Source organism: Papaver somniferum, chromosome 4 (genome assembly GCF_003573695.1).
Source record: "Papaver somniferum cultivar HN1 chromosome 4, ASM357369v1, whole genome shotgun sequence".
NCBI classification, from domain to species: Eukaryota; Viridiplantae; Streptophyta; class Magnoliopsida; order Ranunculales; family Papaveraceae; genus Papaver; species Papaver somniferum.
The window spans coordinates 230,670-250,949 of NC_039361.1; the positions used below are offsets into that span (position 1 = coordinate 230,670).

The 20,280-nt window shown below is 38.9% G+C and overlaps 1 long non-coding RNA gene across 1 annotated transcript; it reads right to left on the reverse strand.

Annotated features, from left to right (window-relative positions):
* Positions 1–18,820: 18,820 nt before the first annotated feature.
* LOC113273398 lies at positions 18,821–19,321 on the reverse strand. The gene is made up of 3 exons (XR_003322378.1): positions 19,217–19,321; positions 18,988–19,055; positions 18,821–18,875 (listed from the first exon to the last, which is right to left on the reverse strand). It is a non-coding gene; the product is annotated as an uncharacterized LOC113273398 (long non-coding RNA).
* Positions 19,322–20,280: the final 959 nt, after the last annotated feature.

Below are 20,280 nucleotides of genomic sequence, written 5' to 3' on the forward strand. Positions count from 1 at the left end.
CCAACGTGAGGGCATCCTACCTGTAGCGAGGTAGTTAACAATATCAGCAAACCAAGGAAGGTCTGAGATAGACATCAGCTGTTCATCTGGGAATGATTCTCTAATCAGCTCATTCATCAATAGACTCTAAAGTTAATCTAGACAAATGATCAGCAACCACATTCTCACAACCTTTCTTATCACGGATTTCGAGATCGAATTCCTGTAATAAGAGTATCCATCGAATAAGGCGAGCTTTAGCATCCTTCTTGGAAAGAAGATACTTCAAAGCCGCATGGTCTGTGTATATGATGATCTTAGACCCTATCAGATAAGATCTAAACTTGTCTAATGCGAAAACGACGGCAAGCAATTCCTTCTCGGTAGTTGAATAATTGAGTTGGGCATCATTAAGGGTTTTGCTAGCATAGTATATCACATATGGTAGTCTATCAACTCGCTGTCCTAAAACAGCACCAACAGCATAATCAGAGGCATCACACATAAGTTCGAACGGAAGCTTCCAATCGGGTGGTCGGACTATAGGAGCGGTGGTGAGAAGGGTTTTTAATTCCTCCCATGCCTTCACACAAGCAGCATCGAAATTGAAGGCAACATCTTTGGAGAGAAGACTGCACAGAGGTCTGGAGATTTTGCTGAAATCTTTGATGAATCGCCGGTAAAAACCAGCATGACCTAGAAATGATCTGATCTCCTTCACAGAGCAAGGTTGTGGTAGATGTTGAATGAGGTCAACTTTAGCTTTATCCACTTCAATTCCTTTCTGAGATGATGTGTCCTAGAACTATTCCTGAATTCACCATAAAATGGCATTTTTCCCAATTTAGAACAAGGTTCTTTTCTTTACATCTGGATATCACGAGGGCAAGATGCTTCAAACATTCGTCAAACGAGGAACCAAAAACAGAGAAATCATCCATAAAGATCTCGAGAAAACTATCTATCATGTCAGAAAAAATGCTCATCATGCAACGCTGAAAAGTAGCAGGTGCATTACACAACCCGAAGGGCATACGTCTATAAGCAAACGTCCCAAATGGACACGTGAATGTAGTTTTTTCCTGATCTTCCGGAGCAATGTGAATTTGGTTATAACCGGAAAAGCCATCTAGAAAACAGTAGTGACTGTGTCCAGACACACGTTCTAGCATTTGGTCAATGAAAGGGAGCGGGAAGTGATCCTTCCTTGTTACTGTGTTCAACTTCCTGTAGTCGATGCATACTCGCCATCCTGTGGTTGTACGAGTAGGGACTAATTCATTCTTGTCGTTCTGAACACAGTAATGCCTGACTTCTTAGGCACAACTTGAATGGGACTAACCCATTTGCTATCGGGAATTGGGTATATGATACCCGCATCAAGTAGTTTCAGGATCTCTCCTTTGACTACATCTCTCATGTTAGGATTAAGTCTCCTTTGCATTTCCCTCGATGGTTTGGCATTCTCTTCAAGGTTAATGTGGTGCATGCAAATGGTGGGACTAATTCCTTTGAGATCTGAGATGGTCCATCCTAAGGCCTCTTTGTGTTCCTTAAGTACTTCTAAAAGCTTACTTTCCTGTTCCGTGTCTAAACATGATGAAATAATGACAGGTAAAGTATCAGAAGAACCTAGGAATGCGTACTTCAACGTACTAGGCAATGTTTTCAATTCAAGCTTGGGTGGCTCAACAATGGATGGAATAAGCTTGGAATCAGAGAGTAGGGTGGTTCCACTTCATATTTCCTTTCAGTGACGTCCATTTGAGGTACAGATTCGAGCAGAGATAGGACGTCACTACAGTATGCATCATCATAGGAATCTGAGGTTAAAGTTCTCCATACATGCTTGAAAGGGGTCGACGGATAGAATGTTAGTCAACGAATCTTGCATTAATCCTTCAATCATATTAACTTCATGCACATCATCATCATCAAGATTCACAGGTTGTTGACTAATATCGAACACATTCAATTCTACCGTCATGTTACCAAAAGACAGTTTCAACACTCCATTCGACAATTAATGATCGCGTTGGACGTAGCCAAGAAAGGACGTCCTAAGATGACAGGAATGTGACAGTCTGGGTTTTGTACAGGTTGAGTGTCTAAGACAATGAAGTCTACGGGAAAATAGAATTTGTCAACCTTGATCAAAACGTCTTCGACCACTCCACGAGGAATCTTGACAGATCGGTCTGCCAGTTGTAGAGTGATAGATGTTGGTTTCAACTCCCCAAGACCTAACTGCTCATAAACAGAATATGGCAGTAGGTTAACACTTGCACCTAGGTCTAATAACGCTTTATTGACCGTGTGTTCTCCTATAGTGCAAGAAATTGTTGGACATCCTGGATCCCTAAACTTGGGTGGAGTTTTGTTCAGAATGATGGAACTCACCTGCTCAGCTAAGAAAGCACGTTTTTGCACATTGAGCTTGCGCTTTTGAGTACACAAGTCTTTGAGGAATTTGGCATAAGCAGGGATTTGCTTGATTGCTTCAAGAAAAGGAATGTTGATGTTGACTCTCTTGAACAGATCTAACATCTCATTGTAATGGGTACTTTTCTGTTGATAGATCAATCTTTGAGGAAATGGGGCAACAGGAAATGAGTTGGCAAAGGGACATTCACAGCAGTAGAATTGTCAGATTTTCCAACTTGCTCAGATTCTTTGGTTTTCTGGGGTTGTGGAGACAGCGTGGAATTTGTATCAGATTCATTAGGTTCGCCCACGTTGTTCTCGATGACTTTACCACTTCGGAGGGTGGTAATGGCATGGATTTGATCAGGTGAGGTTTCAGTGCAGGATGTTGTGCCTGTTTGAAATATCCTCTTTGGATTTTGTTGGGGTTGGCTCGGAAGTTTACCCTTTTCTCTCTCACACATTTGATCCATCTTTTGATCTAGATTTTTCTGACTTTGCATCAAACTCTGGAACATTTCCTCTAGGGTGGATAATCTCTTGTCGGTATTGTGTTGAGGATATGATTGTTGTTGAGAGTTTGATTGTTGTTGAGGGTTTCTCGGGTGTTGATAACCTTGATTGTTCTGATATCCCTGATTGTTTTGATAGCTCTGATTGGGTTGAGATGGTCCTCCTGAGTGGGTCCTTTTGACCATGAAAAGTTAGGGTGGTTTCTCCATCCTGGATTGTAGGTCTGTGAATAAGGGTTATGCTCTGGTTTTTGAAACATGGCATGTGCCTGTTCAAGCCTAGACTCCTGGACTGCAAGCAAATCTGGACAATTTTGGAATTGATGGTTGGGGTCGTTACAAGCAGCACAAACAGACGAAGCGACATGTTCTCGGAGAGTAGTGGTGGAAGGTTTTGAATTTTTATGTAGTTCTAACTCTTCTAATCTCCTAACTATTGATGCCATGTTTGCTCTTCCCTCAAAATCCGCTTCAATCCTAAAAGCCTTTGCTTCGGATGTAGTCTTTCTGGTTTCACGGATGGATTCCCACTGTTGCGTCTTTTCAGCTACTTCAATCAAGAAGTCCCAAGACGCGTCAGCAGTTTTATCTACGAATAGACCATTACACATCGACTCAACCGTTGTTCGGGTGGACACATCTAGACCTTCATACAAAATTTGCACAAGTCTCCATTTTTCAAAACCATGATGGGGACATTGGAGCAATAATTCATTGAATCTCTCCAGGTATCTAGCTAAGGTCTCACCTTCTAATTGCACAAAGCTATTCAGACTTTGACGAATTGTCGCAGTCTTGTGGTTCGGGAAAAACTTTTTGAAAAACTCCTTTATGAGGTCATCCCATGTCATGATGGATTGAGGCTGTAAAGCATAGAGCCAGGCCTTTGCCTTATCTTTCAGGGAGAAAGGAAAAAGCCTTAACTTCAGGGTTTCGTCGGTCATTTGAGTGAAACGCAGAGTTCCACAAATTTCCTCGAATTCTCTCACGTGGTGGTACGGGTTTTCATTCTCAACACCTCTAAAAATAGGAAGCATCTGTATTGTGCTTGATTTCAGCTCATAATGGCCATTAGCCTCGGGCAGCAAAATACAAGAAGGTTGACTGGCTCTAGTCGGGTACATATAATCCTTGAGGGTACGGGGTTCTCCCATTGTTTCTGGTTGATCTGGACTGTCTCCCTCAGAACTTAGAATTTCGATAGGTTCGTCTGGGTTAATTCTAACAAGTCTGTTTGTCTGGTCTCTGTAGGTCACAATCATGTCCTAGTAGGTACCTTAACTAACATGTTGGTCAGACAGAGCAATCGGAAACAATTTGGCCCACAAGGGTTATGAAGATTTGGTTTTGAATGGGTTTTGGTTTAAAGAAGGGGTTTTGTTTTTGGTTTAAAAAATTTGGGCTTTGGAAAAAAAAAATTTTTTGAACTAAACCTAGCATAAATTATCACAACTCATAAAAGAAAATAAAAACAATAATAATAATTAAAACAAACCCATAAAAGAAAAAAGAAAAATAAAAGAAAAATCAAAGAAAACAAAAAAAATAATTACAGTCCCAAATATAAAAAAAAGAAAAAGAAAATAAAAATTATTACAATCCCAAATAAATAATTAAATTAATTATTACAAGCCCGAATTTGAATTTAAATGAGGCCCAAGTGGGTTAACTCATGGGTTAGGCTTACTTGTTTTTTGGAGGGAAGCCCAAAAATAGGCTTTTAGTCCCCTTTTAGTTGCAAAGCCCAGTTGGGCTTTATGATCGTCCTAAGCAGCTCACGTCCAAGCCCAGCAGCAACAGGTGGAGCAGAGCCCAGCAGCAGCAGCAACGAAGCCCAGCTCACAGAAGACCACGAGCCCAGCAACAAAAGGAGGCAGAGCCCAGCAGCACTTGGTGAAGCCCAATTCAGAAAAGTACAAGCCCACTAGAAGAAGGCAGAGCCCAGCAGCTTCACTTCAGTTGGCAGCCCAGCAGCTTCACTTGGCAGCAGCAGTTGCTTTGGTTCACCAGCAGCAGCAACAGCAGCAGCAGGCTTTGCAGCAGGCTTGGCAGCAACAACAAATAATGCACAGCTCCAGCAGCAGTTAGCAAGTGAACAAGATAGCAATGAACACACACAACTATGCAAGCACAACAAGGCCACAACAGCTATGAAAACTTCAAAAATATGGCAGCCAGCTCCCCGGCAGCGGCGCCAAAAACTTGGTGTGAAAATGAGAAGCACACACAAAACACTTGCAAGTATACAAGGTCAAGATTTATAATATAGTGATGAGTGGGGGTTTGTCCACAGGGAGAGGAGCATATAAGAAGTCTTCCTAGGCTAACAATGGTGACAATGCACTATGGCAGTGAGCAAAGCAAGGGAAATGGCATGAACCAAAGATGCAAGGTAAAGCAATAAAGAAGCAGTTAAGAACCACAGCAGGGAAAGATAAGCAAAGAACCAAGGCTTGGAAGCCAAGGGCAAGGGCAGGATTGTGCACTGACTTCAGTGCACAGAAGCTACAAAGTGCAAGAAAATAAAAGGCAAGAAAATTAACTGAATTGCAAACACACAGGACTGAAAATGCAAGTTACTGAAAGGGAATTGGTGGGTAAGCCAAGGCTTATGATCCACCTTGTGTCCTAATCAAATGACATGTTTCTAGGTTATGTTTGTTCCTAAGCATACATCTAGAAATGGAAGAACACCAAATTGCTCACTAGTCTACCCCTAGCATTGGCTGTCTTTTGACAGTACAGCCAATCACAGGCTCTATGAGCATTGGTATCTCCCATTTGCTCAATCAAAACACAGCAACAGGAGAACCATCCTAGCTTCTAGTCACATGACAGTGCACAAGGCTTCACTGAGCCTTGGCCTGATGCTGATTAGCTCATGCTAACCATGATGTAGCAACATACATTCATCATAAGATATAAATTAGACACAATTAGCAACATATCAGATAACTAAAAACATGTGCAATACTCAACTGTTCACTGATAAGCACTGAAATTTGAAGTTCATTAAAATTTAGCTCAATTCTCTACTGGCTAGTCCAGAGAGATACACAGTGTCTTTCACACACTTCACACAACACCAATTTATACCCAATACACATTTTTTGGGTTTTCCCCCAATTTTCCCCCAAAATCAGTAGAACTAGGGTTTGGTGAAATTTATTTACCTACTGTTGATGAGATACTCTCTCCATCTCGTCGACCCACTCTTCTCCTGCTTCTTCTCGTTCCTCCCATGCTCCAATTGATGCTTTAATCATCACTTATATCCCCAATTTCTCACCTAGGGTTTCAGTGAGCAGAGAGATGAGAAATTGAGGTTATTAGTGATGCTAAAGAGATGGTACGTGATGGTGATGATGGGCTTAGGTAGAATAGAGTTGGGGAGAAAATAGTGGAGTGATTTGGGGTGAGGTGGTGGTACGGGGTATGGTGGTTCTGCAGAGGGGGGTGATGGAGGAGATGGGTTCGATGGAGAAAGGGAAGGGTGCGTTTGTTTGAGGTGTAGGTGCTCGGTCACTAGGGTGTGAGGCGGGTCCATCAAGAGATGATGTTTCGTGAGATGGGCCGTGGGATGTGAAGCTGGTAGGTGGATCGGATGGTTCCTCCTGAAGAGGTTGGTAGCGACCGTCAGATTTTTTGATACAACGAAGTTAACGGCTCTAGATGGGGTTAGGTGTTGTAGTGTAAGGCGGAGATATCAAACGTTGATGAACAGCAAGGGAGCGACCGTTGGATGCTTCTGAGAACTGATCTGATGGCTGAGAACGGAGGCGTTTTTGTGTGTAGAAAATGAGGTTGTGCGCACCATTTTTCGCGGCTTCCTTGCGTGATTTCTCCCGGCTTTTCACTACTTCTCTGCTTTTTTCGCTCCGCGACTCATCCGAACTTTATTTATTACCTAAAAATGCAAAATTAATTAATAAAAATATTTATTCTTGAAAACAATGAAAATACAGAATATGGGATAAAATGTAGAATTAATGCATAAAAGATGAGTTAAATGCCAACAAAAAGGGGTAAATATATACAATATTTGGCACTCATCACCAACAAAATCTTTCGGATCCCGATGGTTATCACAGCCACACAAAACCTCACAATCCCAATTGTTCATGTCATTTAAACGGAATACAAGCTTAAACGGGCAATTATTCTTCCTCGTACGAGTCTTGTATACCCTATTAGTCTTCTTTGGATATACATAATCCTTTATCTTGTGGCTATTCTTCTCCTTGTATTTCCCACTTCTCTCGCAAGACATCTCAAAATGCCTCTTTGAACCTTCGATATTCCTCACCAACACACACATGTTCTTAAGAGCCGTCTCTTTAGCCCAAGCGATTTCTTCATTTCGATCTATTATTCCCTACATAAGATCAATTTCACGTTCATTAGAAGGTTCATTACTAGCAATCCATTAGTGAAGTTCAAGATACTAGGTGAAAAGTATTCTTTGGTCACATACCAGAGGTATTTTATAGTATTCCGACGTATCCCGATGAAGCGGCTTTGCATTTGTTGGATCAATATATGTCACCACCTAAAGATCGAATGAAAATTAGTTCCAAACGAAATTAAAACACTATGCCGGAAACCCGTACCAGCATGCTCGACCAATGTTCCGGCATTGTCGAACTTAGCCAAAACTAAAGACCAAATTTGAAACATATTCCGGCATAAAAGATTCATTAGACAGCAACGCCGGAAGCCAAGGTGCCGGCATTCTCGTAATTTATTGTCCCAATCCGGTACACGCTTCCGACATTAAAAATAATTGATATGTAATGCCGGTATTTAGCTTTGGAAAACATTTATTCCTGTATGGTTTTTGGTAGGTACCGACATTGCAAAATTGAAACTTAACAACGCCGGTTGCGCTGCCGACATTCTCGATATTGATGGTACCACGCCGGTACGGAGTTCCGGCGTTGATGTTTATTAATTTCTCATGCGGTGTTTGGTTTTAGATGGAAATGTTTCCTGTATGTTTTTCATGCAGTTCCGGCATAAAAACCTATCAATGAAACCATGTCGGTTGAATATTCAGTAGTATATTCCTTTGTAGGTAAAAAAAGTTAACTGCGCACCGACATAATTTTTTGGTAGAATACTATGCCGGATCAATATTCAAAATGGGGGATATCGCTCTACCAGCATGGTCGTAGTATGAATACCATGCCGATATTGAGTCTGCCGGCATGGTATTCATACCATTTCTATGCCGGCACCTAGGTTTTACAGTTGAAAAAATGGCGGGTTTAAAGAAAAAAATCGATTTTTCAACCTCCTAGCAGCTTTACCTGTGTATTGGGGATGCTTGCATGTTGTGCAAGTTTACTTTCTTGTGTAGCTTCTTCGAAAAACTCTCCATACTCGTCAAAATCATCATTCAAGGGTGTTGGCTCAACAAAGAGTTGCAATTGAGAGTTGTTGTCGTTAGCTCCTTGTTGTAGTTGAGCTAAAGATTCAGCAGCTGCAATTCTCTCCTCAAAATCATCTTCCATTTTCACAATAAAATTTCCACTCAAAAATATTTTTCCCTCCTTCTACTCTCACCTCACTCACCCAAATTCAAATAAAACACACACTAATCATTTATCAAAAATCTTATGATTTTACTAATTATTATTAATCACTAATCCTGATTAGTGAGGGGTAGATTAGGTAATATGTAAAATACTTAGATAAGGGGTGACCCCGAATTGATATTTGGATCCAGTTTTTGTCATTTTCTTATATCCCCCAATTGTTTTTTTTATCCCCCAATTTCGCATTCTTTTAAAAGCTACAAAAGCATAAGCTTTGGTCCCACTAAAATTTAATGCTTCATTTATTCTTTTTGTCCCTATTTTATTTTGTAAATGACAAAACTTACCCTTAAATGTATATACAATTAAATTTTTATTTCTTAAATTTTATTTTCTTTAAATGTTATGAATTAAAAAAAAAATTATACAGAGCTTTTGGTTGGTAACCTAGCAACAAGCTGGGCTCCAACTCCTCTTTGAATTGCAACTCCTAATCTATAAAAAATAAAACTACCTAAGACGCCACTGGCGTCATTGCTCACCAAACAATTCCGTAGACGCTTGAAAAAAACAAAAGTATCCTCACCAAGTTCCTCTAAAGTAGAGAAAGCCAGAACACCCAAACCATATTCATGTGCAGCACACTTGTCCAAATATTTGGCACGTTTACGAGAAACAACACCAGAAATAGCCTTTCCAGGGGCAAATGAGCGGACACCATCACCAGCGAATGGAGAGACACCTGTGACATCCATACAAACATCTTTCCCATTTTCCCACTTAAGAACAAGAATATTAGTAGGCTTTAGATCTCTATCATCAGCTGACCGAAGACCGAGAGAAATGTCGATGACAACTTCAAGAACAACATCATGGCGAAACTTATACCCAATATCCTTAGCACAATGAAGCGCATGATCACCAAAGATGTACATAGGTTTTCTACAACTTGGACATGAACTATTCTCAACGAACATAGGAATACCGAGGCGATAACAGAGCACAACTCTAAATTGTCTAGGCCCGAGGCATTGATTAAGCCCACTAATAGGTACCACCAAAAGATAGTCTTGTGCATGCTTGACACGGTTGCATTGCCATAAGATGGAATCTCTTTCAGACATATGAAATTGGTCTGGGATTTGCTTCTTAACTGCATCAAAATAAACTACTGCCAAAGAATGCATAGAAGGGGGGGGGGGGGGGGGGGGGCAGAATCATCGACACAGTAAGTAGACGGTAATCCACATACCTGGGTGAAGGTCTGAAGAGCCAACTGATAAGCTGAACCCTTGTACGGTGAGAATAAATTACCAAGGATCACTTTCTGCACTGAAGTAGTCTGGCTCTGAGAAGCGAGATAACAATAAGCACGAGTGTCAGCCATGGTATAAATGCCAAGTCCACCATCTTTAATAGGTAAGCTAGCTATTCTCTTCTGTAAAGGACCAAAACTCGCACCATCCCCAGTAATTAGAAGTCTCAGATACTGAAATAACTAGTTATCAAAGAGATCGGTGGCAGGTTGAAAAGCAGCAGGATTGGTAGTTCGCACTGCAAAGTAAAGTCTGGACACCCCAGTACAATTGCGAAGTAAAAACATCTCGCTTTGAGGATCCCTGAGTTTTTTGGTCGCATCCATTAGTTGAACAGTTTTGTGCACCCTGTTCAGCAACATATCGCTAATGAAGTCCATATCTAAACTCACTGGCCACCCAAAAGTTTAACACCTTTGGAAGGTCTACCAATGTCCGGGGGAAAAACATCCTCTGCTGCACTCCTAGGATCAGGGGAAGGCCAAAAAACTTCCGTTTTCTTTATATTGAGGTGTAGCCCCCTGCTTGGACCTTCAGTTTCAATTACACGCAAAACCTTAGCTACCTCCAAGGTATCACCCACAATTGTGCCATCATCAAGGTACCAGGCGTGCAAATCGAGTTTGCAACGAGAGGCAATAGTATTCACTAAGAGGTGAAGTGTCAATGCAAATAACAAGGGACCGAGGGGATCCCCTTGTTGCACACCAAGTGCTGAGGACAAGATATATTGGTCATAATAAAGCTTAGCCGGACGTAGATAGCAAAATTCAACCCAGCGAGAAATACCCGGACAATGGATGCGCACTTCCTAGATGAGCTGAGACCTGCTCACCATGTTGAAATCATTAGAAAAGTCAATTAGCAACATTGACATTTTGTCCGAATGGTCCTTCATCTCCAAAAGGCGGTTTACAACATGTAAAATACCTTCCCCTCCTACCGGAACACAACCCCCGAATTGGTAGTCACCTAAATAAGAAGTCATATCCTTTCTGACAGAAAAAGCAGCCACCTTGGAAACCAATCTACGCCAAACTGTACCAACCGCAATGGGACTAAGACCTCCCCCCAGCTTCAGTAATGGCGTCAACAGTGCGCTAGCAATGTATTCGCCTAATTCACTAGGGCATTTTCCAGCCAACCAAAGGTTGACAACCCCAGAAATAGACAAAAGCAAATCATCTGCCACTGCTGCTCCGCTAAGAACATCGACTAAGTACTGCGCGCGTAGACCATCACGATCACATGACGTACCTTTAGGGAAGCTTTTAATTGCTCCCAAAACAGCCTTTGAACCCACACAAATGGGTTAGCAGTGATATCGTCCATGGGAATCTCAGGAGGTGAGGCTAACAGATGTTTGTCCAACAGGTCAACATAAGTCTGCTCTTCAAAAGAGGCGAAACCATATGAAGATAAAACCCGTATCGCAGCAGCAAAGTGCCAGAATTAATCTTCTTCTGACAAGCGCTAATGGTTGCTGCTTGCTGCTTTTGCTCTGCCTTCTTCTCGTCATCTTTCTTAGACCCCTAACGAAGTGGCTGCTGAAGCAATCTCTTCACTAAAGTGGAACAGCCATTAGGCTCCCTCCAATCATTAAGATCTTGGAGAATTGCTTCCACCTGCAATCTCTTACGACTGCTGGACTTCCGCTCAGCTGAGCTTTTAGGTTGGTACATCGACAGAGTACAAATAGGGAGAAGCAGAAGACGAAGAAAACCTGTCAAAGTGGAGGGACTAGATAGAACACGGTCGAGACAAGCTTTGAGAGCTCTCGAAAATGCAAGCCTGCATTTATGGGGGATGAAGTTAACAGTGGGAAAGTTTCGTTGAAGCACGATGTTGAGCAGTTCAGTAGAAAGAATCTCTACATCATCACTGCCATCACTCCCTGGAGATGTATCTCCCTCAGTAGCAACATATTCAAAAACTTCAGGGTGCACCTCGTCTGGCTTGATCAAACCATGTATCAAAAAATCTGCTCCTTCCCCATTGAAAGGCCCTGGGATGAAATCATGCCTAGCTCCTTCAAGCATGCAAGTAGAAACACTTGCTGCACAACCACATACGCAAACTGTAGAGAACATTCTCCATTCCTCGGTATACAGTTACATCCTTCGCAATCAGATTTCGAATAATATCTTTGCTGGATTCCGATACAAGGTGCTTGTCATGAAGATGCTTCAAGAACGACCCCTTGACATAGCCTCTGCTATGAACCCCGTCGCTGCAACCATGGATGCTCTTGAATGGGCAATGACAAACATTATCAGAAGCAACAACTATTGTTGAAGAAGAAGGTAACTGGGGGAAAGGGGCTTGTAGTGTCGCTTGGGAAGAAGACCGTGTAACCCTAGGCATGGGAACTGAGAAAAAGAAAAAAGGAAAAAAACAAAACAAAAAAAAGAAACAAATATTTTCAAATTATTTTATTATACCATTTCATTTAGTTTGTCAAAAATAAAAATAAAAACAAATATTAAATAATTACTTAATTTTAGTTTGATTTTTTGTTTAAAATTATATATATATATATATATATATATATACATATATTAAAAAGTGGTTAAGTAAAATAATTTTTTTTAACATTCATAATAAAAGTAATAATTAGTAAATTTAATATTTTATATATTTATATTTAATACAAAAAAATTAATTATTTTTAAACCCAATAAAATTGAATAAAACTATTTTCAGATATATGTCTGTTTTTGTCATTTGTCACAACAACAATGGTTGAATATGATATTTTACCAAACACATTTTGATTGCGTTTTTAATCATCTTTAACTTTAATTAATATTTTACCAAACGTCTAACTGCTTTTTTCTCACAGCATAACACAACAACGCACAACAAAAAAGTGCTTTCACAAAAGCTGCAGCAATACCAAACTAAGCCTAAGATAGGGGAAGGAGACGAAGTGGGGAAGGGTAATTTCGGACTTTTAAAAATAATTATATAATTAATCAAAATAAATATCTATTGGTTAAGTTAACTGTGGTCTTGACGGTCTTTCACTAGTCAAGATACCAACCCTTAATTTTTAACATGTTGGGTACCAAAGCTAGATATTGGACATTTGCTGGGTACCAAACATTAAATAGCCCTTTTATTTATTACAAGAGAAAGATGCATTTGAATTCATGAAAATTCAAATTGCTATGCATTTCTCAAGAACATGCGCAATTGGAGCTAGGAGTTTCACAGACTATGAATGTAGCAGAAACTAGGCTGGAAGAAGAGTTAAACTAGCTGTCGAATGGGCCAAAGAGTTGCAGAGAGCTAACATTGATTTTCATGTTGAAATTGATGCAACTCTGAAGGAAATAAAAGAAGTCTATCAAAAGTAAGTGCAAGCCAGATTCAGCCTGGGGTTCCACCAAATGCAGGATGGAAATTTTGAAGTATTAACTTTTGTTCTTAGAAATCTGGTTAAGGTTAAACAGAACCATAACTCCACGACTCTAAAACTGGCGATCTTAGCAGCCAATAACAATGTTCTAGGAAATATGAACTTGAAAAGTCCCAATATGATATTATTTATTTCAATAAATTGAGTCTGTGAGCATTTTGGGTATAGAAATACTATGGTATTGCATGAGACTATTCTTAGCTCTGCAGGCCAAACTTTGCTAATTGAGTAATTGTGCCGACAATTTCTCTTTTTAAGATTTTCATTCCTAAGATCAACATAAGCTTCTCCTAAGTCACTCGTATCGAAGTTAGAACTATGAAACTTATTTGTTTTTTCTAAACAAGATATGTCAAATCCAAAAATAAGTCAAGGTCGCCAACATACAAGCAGAGAATGTTACACATCCAGAACTCTCATGCTAACTATAGATACATTTATTAGCATCATTGAAAACAAAACCATATGACAAAGCTATTTTGTCAAACTTCTCAATGTCATTGCATGAGATCTTACTTCAAGCCAAAAATAGATTTTACCAACTTGCAAACCTTCTTTTCTTGGCCTGGTAATATGAAACCTTCAGACTGTTCCAATATAAATTTCTCATTCCATATCACCATTTAGATTAGAAGTTTAGACATCTGTTTGATGTATAATTAATTTGTGAACAGATGCAAGCGCAATTAAACAACAAATTGATGAGATGCGAGCAACAAGAACATATATATGTATCAAGGTAATCAGTTCCATCTTTTTGTTTATAACCGTTGCCAACTAATCTGGCTTTGAGTTATCAATGAAACCATCTGCATTCAATATTCTCTTAAATATCTACATCCAATAGGCTTGACGCCAGGAGGTAATCACAGTATATCCAAGTATCGTTAGGTATATCCAATAGGCTTGACGCCTGGAGGTAATCACAGTATATCCAAGTATCGTTAGGTATATCCAATAGGCTTGACGCCTAGAGGTAATCACAGTATATCCAAGTATCGTTAGGTAAAAGTGGCTTTGAATTATCAATGAAACCATCTGCATTCATCATTGGTAGACTTTTTCCAGAAATTAGCCTTAGTGTAAGTTTTAGGATCACCGTCAACATACATAACATACTTAGTAACACTGAAAATTTCATTCGTACTACCCTCTACATGATATATAATAAAATCTGGACCATAATGTTTCTCTATTATTTCTCTGTTTTCCCCTCTAGGTTCAATATGTTCAATAGGTACTAAATTATCTTTTATGTCTTGAGTAGGAGCAGAATGATCATCATTGTCATTAGTATCCACATATTCTGGACTAGGTAACAATGAGTTTTATGTGGAATGATTTGGGAACCATTCCTATTTAAGTTCCCAAAAAATTCCACATCTAGAGATTCTATCAACTCAAAAATGTCAAGGACAAGAAATCCCCAGAATCCACAGACGGAAGTAGGGGTGGCTTAGGTAGGCTAAAGCCCACCCCAAAATGTGGAAAATCCCATATAGGCTAGCCTAATTGTCCAAAAATTATTGATTAGCCCACATAAATTTTTTAGGGACCATGGTTTTTTGGGGGACCATGGTCTTATTAGGCCACCTTCCCTATAGTTATAAGGGGTGTCCTAGAACATTGGAATGACTAACCTACCCTTAACCTAATTTAATTTAAAACCAACACAACAACCACCTCTCTCTCTCTCTATATATATATAACCACCACATCCTCTGACCACCATCTCCCACCACCGCTGATTACCACCACCACCACCAACCACCGATTACCACCACCACCACCACCACCCACCACCGCCGATTACCACCACCGCCCACCACCGCCGATTACCACCACCGCCCACCACCGCCGATTACCACCACCACCACCTCCAATTATCACCACCAACAACCACCGATTACCTCCACCACCTCCGATTACCACCACCACCACTACATATATAGCTTAATTTAAAACATTAACAAAGATATTCTCACAAACCCATTACTTGTCATTCTTTTTTGGTTGAATAAATGAGAACTAATCATCAAAATGAGTCGAAAATGGAAGTTCCAGAAAGGTTTAATGGAGTTTTTTTCAGTAAAAAGTTCGGTTATCACAAATTATTTTTTTCTTAACCGAACTCAAAGTTCGGTTGATTCGCAAAAAAATACTTTTAACCGAACTCCTTGTATTAGAACAATACAAGTCCATAAGTTCGGTTCGTTCACAAAATTATTAAGTTTTCTTTGTAACCGAACTCTACCTATAAGCCCAGTTCGGTTGATTCGCAAAATATGTTGAAGTTTGCGAACCAACCGAACTTCTAACACTAGGTTACTTTTAATCTGAAGTTCGGTTGGGAACTTGGTTGCGTTGAAGTTTGCGAACTAACCGAACACACAAGATGTACTCAAATACATTTTCAAGTTCAAAGTTCGGTTACCTACCATTTTATCCTAGGTAACCGAGCATTGCACTGTACGACCAAAACCTCCATTAACGAGCGAGTTCGGTAACCTGCGTGTTTGGAAAACGTAACCGAACTACACTTTCAGGTGTGTTCGGTTACATGTTCTTGACATATGGTAACCGAACTACACTTTCAGATGTGTTCGGTTACATGTTGTTGACATATGATTAACCGAACTGGCCCAAATTTACATAAAAATTTCATTTTTTTTTGAAAGTTTGGAGCAATTCAACCAACATTATCTAAGTTTGAAGCATACCTGGGTACCCAAATACCCTTCCTCTGGTTGTGGTAGGTAAAATCCATCGTTTTGATGTTTTCCTTCTTCATCTTCTCTAACTTTACTCTCTCAATAATTCTACTTCTTTAAAAAAAAAACTCATCTGATTTTTTAATCTCACTAATTATCTTTAACTTAATCATCTCACTAATCATTACACTAACTATTATTAACACTAGCTAATCATCACCCAAAATTAATCAAGAGGGTAATTTAGGTATTAATATAAATATCTAGATAAGGGGTGACCTAAATTTACTTCTAATGTCTTTACCCAAAATAAAACCATGATCCCCCAAGAAAAACCATGATCCCAAAAAATCGTTCTTTTTTAAATAGCCCATTAGCTAGCATACTCATGTGATTATGCTTCTAATTTCACTGTTATGTAACTTATGTTACATTTTTTTCTTGTTTTCGAAATTTGTTTCGTCTAATGTTTAGGTTAAAAACTAGAATCAGCTATTCAGAACTTACCCAAACCTTGTAAAAATCTATTTAGCCTTTTGTTTCCCAAAATTTGGCCGATGTAGAAAATAAATATTAACCCAAATATCAAAATTTGTTAGCATAATTTAATTTCCTTGCTGTTTTTTTTTTCTTTTTGCAGACAATAAAAGAATAATAATGTTGAGATGTTCTGATTATATCAGTTCATAATTTCATGATCTTACGTGAAAGGCGTATAAAGATATATAAATTAATGTTTAAAAATGTCGGCCGGCCTACAGTCGCTATTTTGTGTAATAAAACTAAGTTTTACTATACATATTTATCAACCCAATTTAGAATATTGCCATTGAGCTGAATGCATATTCCTAGTTCCATCGCTATCAGACCTCCTTCGTAGCGGCAAACATTTATGAAAATATCCGACATTCTCCCTCTTGGATATAAAAGCTAATTCGTATAAACGGGACATGAAATGTTGGTAAGACATTTCTTTATCTGATTCACTGCCTATTGATGCATTATTTATCACACGTAAAATGAATAGAAGAACTAGAACAGTACTCACGTATGAATTCCATTGATCTTTCCTTCTTTTCATTTTTCTTTTTTCTCTTTGATCTTTCCTCATTTTACTCAGATTATGCATGCATAACTAATCTAGCATCTCATTGCCGGAAAAAATGCCATTTACAATATGAATAATTTTGTTGAATTTTCGTAGTGAAACTCAGACACACCATGACCGAGTTTAGTCTAAACTATATTCTTCCGTTGAAATTTCACACATTAAAGTTTCAAATTCAGAATGTGACTTCTCATGTTAACAGGTTTTGATTTTGTGCTCACACATCAGTGACATCAGATGTAAATTCCATGTTCATACACGAGCTAGCCTATCCGACGTCTGAAATTGTTCTAGTCCTTTTTTGGGCGTAAGAATTTGGGGTTTTTCTTGCATTTTCTGTATATGTGTTTCAAAAATATTCCAAATATCTTCTCCCCGTTGCATCTCTCATTTCAGCACCCAAGTCCCACCTAACTCTATGGGGACATTCCATTCTACTGTTTGACAAATATCTTTGTGCTTAGCAACACGTCTTTCACTTCATAAACTGGCATAAGTTGAATATGAGAAAACCTTTGTCTGTAAATGAAGCTGTACTTGATATTTTAGGGGAAATTATCCATTGGTCATATTTTATGTGGTCCTAAATTAGTTTGGTCCACTAACAAAACGAGATTTTTGTTTGGTCCTTATTTATTCAAAAATATTAGTTTTTGTCTCTTTATTTTTTTTGGTATTCAACAGGAACAAGGAAAAAGACTGAATGATGGGTACATTCTAGAGAGAAGTTATATTAGTAGGGATATTGGAGTTAGTCCATTCATCTTGGATTTTGTGAGACAAATTAAGCAAAGTAGCTAAGGAATGTGCTGCAGCATTAGCAAGCTTCGGAACATAGTTGAAGTTGCAGCTGCAGAAACGGGTGGACTGTTTTTTTTATATTGTTTCTATCTTCCAGAATCTCCAGGGGGAGGTCCTTGGGGTTCCATTTAAACTGTGTACAACCACCTGGTTATCACCTTGAAAGATGATGGAATCAACACTACGGGAAAAAACATCATTGACGACACAAGATAAGAGTTGCAGTACTCCTACGACAATTCCATTTCATGCATTGTGGAACGGGGGTATTGTAGAAAGTCCAAGTTTTTTTACAATGGATGACAAGTGTTGTAAAGGGTGATGTGATTCATGGTTCGACAATAGTTTGTCAATGTTGTGATTCTCTTTCGATTTTTTTTGATAACCTAACACAACTCTTGCTTGTATTGTAGAAAAATCGTGGACAACATAAGTAGTATATCGTAGAAACATATACAACAACAATTACCAGTATTATGAATAATATTTGCACAACACTTGTATGAATTGTCGAACTATCTTGGACAACACCTGGTTATGTCGTAAAGACATTTTTCACAACCTTTGGTATGTGTAGTTGAAATATGGAATACAACTCTTATTAGAAGTTGTGTGCATAAAACTATTTTGAAAAAAAAAATTATAGCTGAAACCGAATTGCATGAATTGCCGAAAGTATTTCACATTCACATTAACATGCCAGTGTAGCACATTCACATTCATTCAAGTTAACCTACCACTCCAATTGCATTACCTAGCTAACTTCAAATCACCTTGTATGAAAGTGTGTTGCGCAACGAAAGAAAATAAAATGATAGATTCTTTGAACATGACTAAAAATATCATATAAATCGTAAAACACAGATATTGGCCTTCCCTACAAATATGACAGTAGCATACACGTTCCAGTATGGTAGTCTGGGTTACATTGCTAAATAGAAATGATCCGTTTTTGCTACACACTCTCTTCTTGGTAAACCTAACACCGATTATGAGAAACATACTGGTAGATGATACCGTAGAGGCACTGGCTTAGACATGAAGTGTCGTAGTTCTCAACGAAAGCCTACAGGAGAAGAGTGTCATTTAGCAATACAAAGTAACAATCAAAATTTTATAATACAAAGTAACATTCAACCTAAGAGTGTCATTTAACAATACATTACACTGAAACTAACCTTTCCAAGTCCTAGAGAGGGTTCACCGTTAGGTTGTGGACGGGGGATGACAATATTCATCAATGTACCTGCAATCGCAAAATGTACGAGTTAGAAACAAATTATTCTGAAGGTCCAAAAGTGTAAACTAGTGGTTTAATTGGGGCGTGAAATCAAATATTTTCAAAGGCTGCGAAACACAAAAAGAAAAACAAAAGCTCGAATATTAGAAACAAAGACATTAACTTACCAAATTTTCCACCTTCTACCCTCATATCTTCCAAAATATCTTCATACTCTTCATCATCTTTAAGCTCATCTGCAGTAACCACCTCTGTCAGGCATACGACCTTGGTAGCAATTCCACCTCCATTACCACCACCTAGACCACCTCCGGTTTGGAACAATTGCCTCTGCCAAAGAAAACAAGAAAACTCATTAGTAAAGAAACAAGAAAAGATATCAGTAGCAAATATTTATATATTTATTGTATATACTGGAAACTAAGAAAAATATAAAGTGTGTTCCACTAACCTGCCACGCGACCTGTAGTTGTGCATGTATTAAGACGTTTCCTTCTCAGGTTTTAGCTGAGCGGTGCCCAGGTTCGCTCGTCTAACAGTAAGAGTTTTATCACCCATTTAGAGCAGCACAAGCAATATCTGTAACTGAGAGATCCTAGTAAACGCAGAAGGCGTATCCTTTAGAGTTCCTTGTTTCCCTGTCCTTCACCAGATCGAAACCACGAAGGCGACCAAAAGATTCAAGCAACTCTCTAATCTGTGATTCTGTGAAGTAATATGGGAGCCCAGTAAGTTGCTTGCATATACAGAAACAACATGTTAAAAATTCAGCTTAATCCGATATATGGATAACCATTGAGAATAGGCTGTTCAGGATATAAATTCTGCAGAACGTAGTCATAGATTATGCAATCTTGGCAGTAGTAAATAGGACCTGATCATCATGCAATTTTTACTGTATATAAAGAGATGGATAACTAATTAATAGCTAAAGGATTCACATATAACTGCATATACGAGGTTTTAGCAGATAATGAAGATATATATCTGTAAACTTCTCTAGTTCGATCCATGTTTTCAGAATCAAGCTCTTCGTACAGAGCATAATTGATCCTACACAAGAACAAATTTTGCCCATCAAGTCATCCCCTGCTGTCCACTGCACTACACAACCACCATTCCATACATTCTCCTCAAAGCATTAATTGCATCAACATCTGCAACTTGACAACCTAGCCATGGCAGCAGCATCACAGTCACAGCACCAATATCCTAAGCCATTCTCCTCAAA